The sequence below is a fragment of the Cornus florida genome, unplaced genomic scaffold (genome assembly GCF_030987335.1).
Source record: "Cornus florida cultivar Cherokee Brave unplaced genomic scaffold, ASM3098733v1 CherokeeBrave_3.0.0_Hap2_Chr01, whole genome shotgun sequence".
Classification (NCBI taxonomy): domain Eukaryota; kingdom Viridiplantae; phylum Streptophyta; class Magnoliopsida; order Cornales; family Cornaceae; genus Cornus; species Cornus florida.
This window is the reverse complement of record NW_026775571.1, coordinates 14,886,473-14,900,177: the sequence shown is the minus strand read 5'-3', so window position 1 is coordinate 14,900,177 and position 13,705 is coordinate 14,886,473.

Here is a 13,705-nt window from a genome sequence, read left to right as displayed (position 1 = left end):
TGTTTAGCTTCCGCATTTTGGATCCATTTCGGGTTATCACAAGACACACTAATTTGTAAAATCTAGGGTCATCACATGATCATTAATTCATGATGTCCTCAGTGTATACGATTTTGAAAAAGTCCAGATTATAGGCTGTTAGATGTTATTTCTCAAATTTTGTTGCTCAAAATTTTGGCTGAACTTTGTTGCTCAATTTTTTACCTTGATATCTTTTTTGTTAGTTACTCATGATGAGTTCTGCATACAAGACACTAAGTGTAAATGCCAGGTTTTTGGAGATTCTCAAAATTATCAAACTCGCTTTATAGAGTTATGAAGTCTAAACCTGTGACACATTTGAATGGAGTTCTTCATTGATTAACTTACGTTATGAGTAAAATTGTTTCTCTTGATTTAGCGAAGGAGAAATTCGGGGATGTTATTCTATTGCCAATTCTTATAAGTCCATTCAAATCTTATGAGCTTGGAGTTCTTAGAGGATGTCTTTGCATTAGTACTACATGTTGGGGTATTTCGCAATATCTTAGTGAGTTTTGGGTAATGAAGGAATATGGGAATCGGGAGTCATGGACTAGAGTTACTTTTACAGTCCCAAATCATCTACTTATCCCATAAGATTCTTAGACAATGATGAACATCTATTTGTTATATACAATCTATTTTGTTCAAATGGCCTCATATTTTGTTCTATAACCTAATTTGTGAGAACATTATGGGATAATATTTTCCTTCCGATCATAAGAGAGAGCAGTTGGCTTCTTTTTTACCTTATCGGGAATATATATATATATATATATATGACTTATGTCTTGCAACAATATAAACTTCCCCTTTTTTCGCTTATTAGTGAAAGAGTGGCCAATATTGTCCCCTTTCACTAATTCCCTCTGCTATTTGCAATCGTATATTAATCTTAATTAGGGAGTTCCATCTTCATCTCGCTATACAATTAAAACAGCTCACTTGAATAACCTTTTGAGTTACTTTTACCTACAAATTGTTTTTAAGTATATTCTCATCAACGCAATTTGTAGTTGTTTTATTACTCTGGATGGTATATTCTTGAAATTTTTTTTTCTTGACTTTTCCAAATTTTCCAATTCTACCATACTCAGACTAGTTTAACTTCATCATGAGTAGATGGTGTCCTAATTAGATGTTTTGAGTTGCAAGTCAGAATTTCATGACAACAACTATTATTTTACTTCAGTTTACGAGTGAGCTACTGAAATTTTATAGTTACATGTGTACTGAAGTTTGAGATAATTCACTACAACTTTTATTCTACTTTAAATTGGTAAAACTTTTTAATAAAACTTTTAATTATTGGTTTGCTTGTTTAAGTTTGAGATAATTGACTACAAACTTTTTCAGTAGATTGGCAATCACTTGTACTTTTTATTTGGAAATAAGAAACATTATCTAGTGCTCTTTTTTTTTTTTTTACTTTCTCCCTTTAGTTTTATTTCTCCTTCATTTCATGGTTGAAGTAAGCTTTTGGTAGGCTTCTTGTGACCTACTTGATCTTGTGCACATACTACATGATAAACGATTTTAATTACAACCCTAAAAATGTTTCTTAACCATTGCTAACACCTAATGAAGGGACAAGGATGCTCTGTGAGTTTTCTTCCTGCCTTAAGAGCTTTTTTCCCAGTAAATCTGCGAAATGTATCTTATATTAAGCAAACTAACGACATTGGTTGTTAATAAATTTTAAAGGTATTTAATTGTTGATTTCTAATCATGTGCTACTTGATTTTCCCTCTGAATCCCAACAGGGCACTTATTCAATTAAATGGCAAGGCTATTGCAAAGCAAGTTACACTAGTTATATTCTAATTGCAAATGCTTAAATGACCTAACAAAATAATAAGGGCAGTTTTGGTTTCCTTGCATACTAGTGGCACTCTATCCTGACTTTGTAACAGGTTCCATACTGATTCGAGGTTTTTGGCCTTTCGCTCTCGAAATGTTTGTCTTTTTCGATCACTGGAATTTCAAAGTTTTCTATGTAAATATGTTTCTTTACAAGTCTATAATCAAGATTGGGCACTGTATTGTGCACTTTTGCTTCTCATCTAATGTTAAAATTGCAGAGAAAGATGTTCCTTATTGTACCTTAAAATCTAGTTCAATAAATTTGGTGCTTTTATATCAATTACGTACCCAAAGTCTCAGGGATTATCAGGTTTATGAACATAATTTCCCAATTAGATCCACTTTATTCATTAACATTCATTTCATAGGCAGAGTACAATATGGGAAAAAAATAACTTTCTTGTTCTTTTTTCTTCAGATTATCAATTTTCAAAATTGAGGCTAGTTATCAAAATTATGTTTTTCAACATTTTGTATGATTATTTAGAAGCAAGGTTTCTTTATGTCAACATTATGCAAGCTACTGAATTTAAGTATTAAGAATGTTGTGGTTTTTTTTTTTTTTTTTTTGGTCTTTGGTCGAATGCTTAAGGAATCCAACTCCTCCTACATTGCTTTAGCTCCTAAAGTTCCCAATCCCTCTTTAGTTGAAGTCTTCAGATCCATTTCTTCTTTCATAACATTTTTAGCAGACACTCTTATTGCCCATGTATTATTTAAATGGGCATCACAGAACATTTCCTCAGCCTAGATGCTCTAGTAAAATTGACCTTCAAAAAGCTTTTGACACAATTCATTTGAACTTCCTTCTTGAGAATGTGTTTCAAGTGCATCCTATTCAATCTTACTCGATGAGAAATTATACGAAGATTTCAAAGGAAAAAAGGGGTTGAGACTAGATAATCTAATATCCTCTCTTTTGTTCATAATGGTTGTGGAAGTATTTGATGGGTAATGTGGAGCTTGATAAATTTTTTAGGGTGTTTTGGTATATTCCAGACTTGTTAGGTTGCTCTATTGCATGAGGGCATGATATTTATTTATTCTGAACTCTCTATATTGTATGCCATTTTGTAAACATAGTCAAATCCCTGCAACTCGTTGACGTAATCTTAGTTTTTGGGTAAACCACGTAAAAAATAGCTAGCTACAACTTGTTTATTTACGTATCTCGTTATCTGCAAATTGATAGATCAAGCATGATTAGTTATATACAACTTGCTTGTTTGCAAATTACGAGATGCGCAAATAAACAAGTTATAGCTAACTAATCATGCTTGATCTGTCAAGTTGCAGATAACAAGATACGCAAATTAATAAGTTGTAGATAACCCAGATATGCTTGATCTATCAAGTTGCAGATAATGACAAACGCAAATAAAAAAATTGTAGCAAACTAAGCATGCTAAAACTATGAAGTTGAAGATAACACGATACGCAAATAAACAAGTTGTTGTTAATAAGACTATTGATCTATCAAATTACATATAATAAGATTTGCAATTAAATAAGTTGTAGCTAACTAAGCATGTTGAAACTATCAAGTTGTAGATAACATGATGTGCAAATAAGCAAGTTGTAGCTAACGATCTACCAAGTTGCAGATAAACATGATACATGTGCAAGTAAGCTATTATTATATTTTGGGTTTTGGGTTACTAAAATCTTTGCCCAAATCCCACCCAAAATAAATTTGGGTTCCAAAGTTTAAACCCAATCCCATCTTATGGTCTCAATGACCTTGCCCATTCCAGTATAACTATTAGGTTGCTCGTGTTAGGCCCACCCAAATCCCACCCCTATAGCTAACCAGGCCTATTGGTTTATCAAGTTGCAGATAACATGATACACAATTACACAAATTGCATATAACTAAGCATGCTGAAAACAATCAAGATGCAGATAACATGATATTCAAGTAAGCAAGTTGTAGCTAACCAAGCCTATTGATTTATCAAATTACAAATAACATGACACACAATTAAACAAGTTGTAGATAACCTAGACATGCTTGATTTTTCATGTTGCAAATAACAAGATACACAAATTAAACAAGTTGTTGATAACCTAAGTACATTGATTTATCGAGTTGCAGATAATAAGATAAGCAGGTAAACAAGTTGTAGCTAACTAAGCATTTTGATCTATCAAGTTGCAGAGAACAGCATACGTAATAAACAAGTTATAGTTAACTAAGCATGCTAAAAATATCAAGTTGTAGATAACGAGATACGCAAAAAAAAAGTTGTAAGTAACCTATTATGCTTGATCTATTATGTTGCAGATAACAAGATACGCAAATAAGCAAGTTGTAAGTAACCTATCATGCTTGATGTATCAGGTTGCAGATAACAAGATAAGAAAATAAGAAAGTTGTAAATAACCCAAACCTATTAATCTATCAAGTTGCAGAAAACAAGAAATGTAAATAAACAATTTGTAAATAACCTATCATGCTTGATCTAACAATATACGCAAATAAGCAAGTTGTAAATATCCTAAACGTATTGATGTTTCAAGTTGCAGATAATAAGATACGCAAATAAACATTAAGTTGTAGATATCCTGAACATATTAATCTATCAAGTTGGAGATAACAAGATACGTAGATAGAGAAGTCAAAAATAACATAAACTTATTGATAAATCAAGTTGCAGATAACTAGATACGCAATAAACAAGTTGTAGCTAACTAAGCATGCAGAGATTGATATGCAATTTTTCACACAGCTCATGTTGACCATGCTACTTATCACAGTTGAATTTTAAAATTTTGATTTTTAACTGATCATTGGAAATGTTTTCCTTGTAGAGTGGGGAGGTACTTACCTGTTGCTTCATTTGATGGCTGTTGGAAATGCGAGCCCTTCTCATAGAAGACGACGTCCTAGTTCTAGCACTAGGGAGGCTGCCTCCTCTAGGGGCCGCAGTGTCACGAGGGATGCCTTGGCTAGAGCGGCACGAGCTGCTGAGGATGTTCCTATTGATGAGGCAGTTGAGGATGAGGCCGCTGGGGATGATGCTCGGCAAATGGGCTGCCAGAGGTATTCGAGGCGGTAGGAGGGCTGCCAGGGCTGCCCGTGGTGGTAGAGGAGGTTGCCGTGAGCCTCGATCCACGTCCTGATCTGAATGATTTTTTAGAGTACAAACAATTGGAGAATCAGTCTGACAAAGGCAAAACAAATCTACAAAGTTGGGAAACTTAACTAAAAATTTATTTTAGTGTAAAGTCATAATTCGCATATAGACATTATTAATTATATAAAAGAGTGCGCAATTCTAGGTTAGAACTAAAGAGATGTTGATATGTGTAGTCTTAGCCTTCGCATCAATGGCATTTTTGTGTTGTACACTTAAATTTCTCATTCCTCAATTACAAGGGAATTAAGTTCTCATCCCCTAATTACAAGTGATAAATAATCAGTTAAAAGACTTGAATTATCATATAATATAATAATAGTTAAGTAATACTACATATGTTTTTTATGAGAAAAATGTAAATGAATATTGCTACTTCATGACATTTAAATTGGTTAAAATGAGCTACCTTATTAATTTCATAGGTAGATATATTCTTTTAGAGGTACCATTTTAATCTCTGACTTTATTTTGGATGGAGAAAGTTTTATAGAGATGAAAGATGATAAACATATTGAAGAAGTGGGTGGATATTTGTCGCTCGATCAATCAAAGATAGGAGTGCACTCATGCATGGAAGATTTCTATTACATTAGGAGGTATTGGTTTGTACATATTTCTTATGCATTTGTTCAATGTATTACTTTTGGACCTCTTTCCCCTTTTAGACATGTATGAAGAAAACGAATCTCGCATAATTTTTTTACAATTCAGTTAGTGTGTACTGTGTTATTGACTTGATATCAGTTCTCTGGTAATGTCAAGCACACCAGTCCACTATACTCGAGGATGGCACTACGTTACTTTAAGAATGAATTTTTTTTAATTCCTAAATTTATGTCAAACTTTTCAGAAATCGAATTTAAATCACATGGTGTCTAACCTTTTGGAGAAAGAATCTATCTACTTGTAACACTCATTGATTTCAAATAACTACAAGGCAGCATAAAATATCATTTTTTTGAAGTTAAAAGGCAAAAACACACTCATTATCAATTTCTATTTATAGTATTTGAAAAATTAGACATCACAAAAAATAATATTGTAATGTGTCATTGGATAGCCATTTTAATATATTGCAAGTGTATATCTACTTATATGTGAGGTATATTTCCTTAACAATTTAAATAAAATTCAACTACCATAAAAATATATAGTTTTTAAATTATATTAAAAAATTGTTTATAAAAGAATTATAAATTAAATTTAAGTAGATTGTTGTACGTTCATTAGGAAATTGAACTTTGAGGTTCGAAAATCTTTGTTTTGAATTTCAATTTTACTAGTATTATTAAAAGTACAAAGTGTTTCAAATCATTTACCACTTATTTATTTAACTCAATAAAAGGAAATCTAATTAAAGAAGGAAATTTATACTATTATTAATATGCACATCCTAATAGGTAAGTTATGTTTGCGTGCATGGTTGTTTCCGGGCAAACCTTCTTCTTTGGTGAAATGAGCCTCCTATGGACTCATTTTGAAACTTTGTTGCATAATCTATCTAGGGGCTTTCTAGGCTTTTCACATCAGTTTTATTTTCTTCTTTCGCCATGGTCGCTTAGAAAATGTGATTTTAGGGGGGGTTTTTTCTTCGTGTTTTTCCAGAAAATGTCGTTTAATACCGAAAATCCATTGCAAAGTTCAGCTTCCAGTTTTACATTTAGCAGTCTTATGACCCTCATGACTAGATTTCATGGAGGGGCATTTTGGGCATTCTACGTTGAGTTTTTTTTTTTTTTTAATTTCACGAGTCACGTAGGAAACTCGATTTTGGGAGGGGTTTCTTTTTCATGTTTTTCCAGAAAAATTCATTTGGTAGCCCGTTTTTGCTCTCAGTTGTGGACTGATCCTAAAGCAATTTCATGTAGCAGCTTTTTGGGTCCCTCTTGACCTAGGCTGATCTAGGGGCATTTTAGGGATCTTACAGCATGTTTTTCTCCTTTCCTTCCATGATTCTAGGTAGAAAACATGATTTGAAGAGGGGTTTCTTCTTCGTGTTTCTCCAGAAAAACTCGTTTAGGGATCCGTTTTTAGCCTCAGTTCCGAGAAAAAAATTCAAATGGTGATTGCTATCAAAACACTATTCCTGCCTAGATTTTTGAACCTAGAAAGTTGATATTTTTTTGAAACTTTGAGGCTTCATATCTTCTTCGTCCCGACTCCAAATCAAGTGATTTTTGAGTCTAAGTTTATTAGTTTTTGCTGGTCTATACAATAGTATGCACGGTTGCATCCAATTCTATCTAAAAAGACCATTCTACCCCTTGTCAAATACCCATGCTGCACTGATTTTAAACCCAAAAGTTGTTTTTTTTTGAAAACTTTGACGTTTCATATCTTCTTCATCCGGACTCCGAATCAAGTGATTCTTGAGTCTAGATTTATTAATTTTTCCTGGTCTATCTAACGGTATGCTCAGTTACATCCAGTTTTGTTTGAAAAGACCATTTTACCCCTTGCGAAGTACCCTTGCTACATTGATTTCAAACCCAAAAATGTGATTTTTACGAAACTTTGGAGTTTCATATCTTCTTCATCCGGACTCCGAATCAAGTGATTCGTGGGTCTAATTTGATTAATTTTTTGCCATCTTTCTAGTGGTGTGCTCGGTAGCACCCGATTTTATATTTTCAGAAATGACCATTTTGCCCTTGGGGGCCTGTTCGGTCTTTTTCTGATCATTAATTTCCGTATCAGTTCTCAATAAGTTTCACGACCTCATGGAAGGTTACTTTGACTTCTTAGAGTCTTGTTTTTGTTTTCGCTTCCGCATTCGGATCCGTTATCGGGTCAATCTTCAGTTCATCACAAAACGCACTGGCTTGAAAAAACCAGGGCCGTCACACAAAAATTAGAGCAGGCTCTCCTCATTATATACATACTGTTATGTTTTTCTAGGACTTGCTTGACACTGTTGGAGCATGGAAACTATTTGAATGGATATGAAACTTTATAGAGGGACTAAGGAATGGCTTTTGGGTGTTATTAAGACCCTAAATTGATTAAAGTTTAATTCTAAATTAATGGAACAAACTGTATAAATCTTATGCACATTGTACACGGTTAATGGATGGATGAAGATTTAGTTGCTTAAGTTTATTTTTGGGTATTCCATTGGGATCTAATATGTTTAAAAAATTCTTCTAAATGCATTATAGGGTCATTAATGTTTAGAAGTTGATTTATGCATACTCTGGATGTGAGTAGTTGGAACATTATAGAATTAAAGAACTTCATATGTTGCTAACGGATGGAAGACAGATTAATTGCTTAATTAGATTTTAGCAATTTAATGGGGTTGAGTATATTTATAAAACTTAAAGTTGAATGCATGAAAAGGTCATTTACTTATTAAATTTGAATTATGCATGCTTTGGATGTTAATTGTTAGAATATTAAATTCTTTGATGCAATTACATGGATTAATACTGGGATTTAAATTGCTGAAATAATAAATATTCTTCTGCAATTATTTGGAATGGTTTTGGATTGTAAACTGCTAAACTGTTATTTATATGTTGTAGTTTACATGGTTTTGGCTGTTAATTATGGAATCATATTTATTATTCTACAATTAATTAGATTATGGTTTTGAACTGTAATTGCTGTAGTATTGTATAAACTATTCTGCAATTACTTGGCTTTTGGTTTTGGATATTAAATTACTGTACTATTAATCATAGTCTGTAATTTTTACATGGCTTTAGATTTTAATTGCTGAATTAATATATATTCTATAATTTACATGGATATGGAGGATTGTATGTACCGGTATGGGACGGTGACATATTAGGTATGGTTTATCTCAAAACACTAATTCCTACCTTATTATGGATTTTAAATTGGTGAACAGCTTTACCTGTTCTATCAATTATATGGATTTTGTGGATTGTATGCACCGGTATGGGACGGTGGCATACTAGGGACAGATTGATTCCAAATACTCAGTCCTACCTATTTTGGAATAAGGGTACGAATTATAAAAAAATATAATTCTCCTTATATTTAAGTCTATGCAATTGAATAAGCTGAACGACTTATTGGATCTCTTATATAGGTCTGTGCAGTTGAATAAGTTGAACGGTTTATTGTATTTCCTATGGATGGATATGAATGGATTTTAAATATATGGTTATGGTACCACGGGATGAGCTTGAGTCTCAGACTCGTTGGTTAGGGTGCGTATATGTAGTAGATGTGTAGCTGGCTATAGTAGGTTGAGGTGTACCCTGTTAGGTCTAGGTACTCATGCCCACCTTTGGGTGCGTTTTCGCATGTTACCTTCTATTCAGGTTGAGACCCCTACTGTAGTCTATTGAATGTCCCTTAGTATGGATATATATATATATATATGGACTAGATAGCTATTGCTGAGATATTTAGGGTGTATCTGCGTATCGGGTCACTGTTTGGATTGTAGATAGAGAAGAATTTGCATATGGGCCTGACCCACTCTTATTTTTACAGGTGTTCGTTAGTTCCAGTCTTAGAGCTAGATCGTGCTGAGCAGATACAGTTATTCACTCCACCGATGTTGTAGGACTTTGTTTAATGTTTTAGGCTTTGGTTTTATTTCCAGTCATTTGAGTTTAATGGGATATTTTAGGGGTCCACTATATGGATTCTCGAGTTGTATAATTTGGAGAACGATTTGTATTCGTGGAGGATTAGTTGTAACAGAATAGTTTATTTATCAATGGAATTATTTATTCTGAGGTTTCAATTATTGGATTGTCATTTTTAGTTTTCATTTCAGCAAATTTTATTTATCTCATTTGTTTTAATTATATTATGTGTTTTATTATTGCTAATTGGTTTGATATCCTCAGGTAATCGGGCATGGGTCTGGCCAACCTGCATCTGGAAATCCGAGGATATCACAATTGGTATCAGAGTACTCTAGGTTCTAGTGTCCTTAGGAGTGTTTTTCGTTATAGGACTTCCGCGTTGCGTCTTTTAAAACTTAGAGCCATATTAGGATTCGTTGTACTCTTTTTACGATTTGCTAGGTGGAGCTGATGTCAATTATATTCTGTAGATACAGAATGGTTGACATTAGGAGGAAGATGGGGTCCAAGGCGAAAGCAATAAAGACCCTAAAGAGTAAAGGAGTGCGTAGACGAGTTCTTTGCCAGAAACAGAACTAGGAATCGAAGGTTTAGTTATGGGATTGGCGTTACTTATATAGTATAAGCCAAGAAAGAATTAAGGTATAGGTGTTAAGTCATTGTATACTGGGACCAACACAACTTCAGTTGTTCTCGAAAAAGGGAGACAAGCGAGGAGTAGGGTCCGAAAAGGATCCTAAGGGAGGAGATTTCAGCGTATCCAAGAAAAAAAGGATACTGAAGCTTGAAGATGAAGGATCGCACGAGGGTGCTCTCATTCACCAGCAGTATAGCGAATGATACTGGTAAAGTTGGTGTGGATGAATCTACAAATGCTTAAATTTATGCATCATCTCTAATGGAGATAGAGAAAAAGGTACTTTTTAGGAGTTTGGGAATCGGATGGAGTTCTTACCAGAACAAAGACGTGATTTTATATCATATTCCGGAGAGTATGGGGATTAGGTTGTGACATTCTAAGTTGCTTTGTAAAGCCACGTTAGACGGTTTGCATTCTGTGTATAAGGAGGATGAGAGTTAAGCCTTTGGTAATTGCTTAGGCAAATGAATGTTGCTTTTCAGCTATGGTTATGGATATGTTTCAAGGTTGGATGATTACCAACGAAACTACGAAAAGAACTTTTGTGAAAAAATTTGGGAACTTGAGTTCAAAGGAGGTTTTTTCTCTAGAATGGAGGATGTTTTAAGTAGAAATTATATTTTGGTTGTTTGTTGTATTGTGTGTATCTATGTGTTTGATTTTGTTATTTTATGTTGCATTTTGTTGTTACGTGTTTCATTTTTGTTAATTGGTTCAGGATTTGGAATAGGATTTAGTTGGGGCACAAGTATGTCAGCCAACTATTATTATAATAACTTGGAGTAATAAAGCTATATGCGCTAGGATTTGTGGATATAAGGTCATAGGATTGGGTAGAGATACAAATTTCTAGCCAATCTATTGGACCTGGATATGCATTAATATGATATACTACTTGGGAAGGGATAGTTAAACTGGTAATACGAGTCAATTAATCTATAATGATTAGTTAATATGCTCTATGCTAGGTAGGGATTTGTTTATACAACGCTATAAGAATGGTGGTTGTTAATGTTTTGGGGATTCATAAGGTTGTGGTAAGTAAAGATCACTGTAATGCCACTATGGTTCGGATGGAGGATTTCGGGCTGGTAGGTACTTATTGGAATGACGCCAAGTGAGGATGGTGGGCTGATTAAATCTTCATCAATCTATTCATAATCATTACATGATTTTTTGAGGGTGTCATTTGGAGGAGTTGCTGGTGTTGCACTTGGAGGAAGAACCAAAGTTTCTACACTGTATAAAATGTGGAAATTTTTCTTTTTTTAGAGTCGTAAGTTGCAATAATTTGCTGCTATTACGACACTGATGACTCTATGGAGGATGGGAATAGTTTCATATGAATTAAAATGAGACAAGGAGTTAACTTGACACTTACCTATGTAGGGTGTGTTAAGGACAGGAAGGAGAGACCGAACGTCTATATAAGGAAGCGGTACACGGTGTGTGTGGAAAGTTATAGTAAATTGACTTTCACTAAATGGACGTTCCGGTTGATTTTTATTATCAGTATGCTTATCACTAACTGGTGATGCATCGATATAGTTGCAGGGTTAGCTTTTGAGGATGTTTCGATGTAAGCAATGGATGTAAACAAAAGTTAGTGGTACCAGACCAGTTGGTACTTCCTGTAGACAAATGGGAAGAAGGATATAAGGGCTGAGATTTACAACTCTTAGTTCTTTATTCATCCTGGTGAAAACAAAATGCCTCATGGTATGAAGCAGTGGTTTGAAGGATCGGCAAGCAGAGGAATGTGGTGAATTGGTTACCATTTTTTATATGATCGAGATGGATCATTCGAGATTCCTAGATCCTTGTAGACATTTTCTCTGTTCAGGAGGAAATGATACAACCTTTTCACGGATTTGGTTGAGGGGTTACTAATTTTTTTTTTACAAAGGATCAGGATTGGGTAGGTGTGTTGGTTAGTTTCTTTCTCAAATCAGCTAAATTCTGGTTTATTTTGGACTGGTAGGATGTCAGTTCATATGTATAAGAGGGGATTACAGGATGACTTCGATGCATCAAGGTGGTGATTCACACTTTGCATTAAGTTTTGTCTGGTGGAAGGGAATAGGGAAGTGGACGTGCTCAGCAACCGTTAAGATATTGCATACGCTTCGCTTTATTATTGAGTTCGTATTTGCAGTTTCGCCTGTATAACAATGACACGGGCTGTTATCATAGGAAATACGAAAGTCAACTACAAGTATTGGGTTGACCTTCGTGGAGGTGTTACCTTACTTAGCTAGAGGGTACGGTATTCCAGGATTAGTTTATGTTTTGTGTGGTCAGAATAAATGTGGTTTAAATCGATATATTTTTTTTTTGATGCACTTGGACGGTTATAAGGAACATTAAGACATCAAATGTCAGATTTAGTGATCCAGTTTGGGCAGAGACATGTATATAACTGTCTATATGAGTAACACTTGTTAGAAAGGTGGACGATGGATAACCAGAGATCATTGGAGATTTTTGCCACTGCCAAAATCAAAATGGGAATGGAATTATTGGGGAAGGTCAGGTCTTTTTTTATACTACAGTGACTTTTCATGAATGGTGATTCTCCATTTAAGCGATAACCTATCAATTAGTGTTTCTAAACATTAGGATGGGATGCATAAAAGTTTTACACATTTATACTCTGGATAATTTTTGTGTGTCCTTTATATCGGACCTATGTTTTCTTTAAGGATTTGGAAATTAGTGGAGCCTATACACAGAGGCAGAATCCGCAACGGAACGGAATAAAAGTTTAATACAAATAATTTAGAGTTTCGTGAATTCCAAGGACGGAATTCCTTTTGTTAGGGGGGAAGAATGTAATACCCCTAATTTTAAAAAGGATAGAATTGGAATTTAAATTTTATTTTATATACATTTTCAAATTTATTTTTTGGTGACTATGCGTTTATGTGTCGAATTATTTAATTTGGAAGTTTACTTTAATTAATTGATTCTTGTTTTTACTTCTTTCATTTTAATGGAATTTTTGGTTTGTTTAATAGTTTCTTTTAATTGTCTTTTATTTCTTGTAATTGAATTATTATTTTTAAATTTCTTTTATTAGTCTATGTAAATGGAATTAATTGAATTAACGTAGTATCTCTAATTGTTATGGTAAAATAGGGTTCTAGTATTTTATGTCTCACGCTGACTAGACTAGGAATTAATTAGGTTTTTCATCATTGATTAGAATTGGGCTTAGGGTTTTATGGGTGCCTATATGTATATTGTTACGTCTTCAAAAGTGTTTGGAAAACCCTAAGCACGTACAGTACTATTGAGAGAGAAACAGAGAGAGGTGGTGAGGCAAAACAAAGGGATTTGCCATTAGGATTTCAACTGCGGATTGAAGGATGGATCTAGAAGGAGGGACAATTGAGCAATTGGAGATTGTCAATGAGTTAGACGTCGTTGGAAAACCCAGAAAGATGGCGACAAGGGTTTTTGTTCAAAAACCA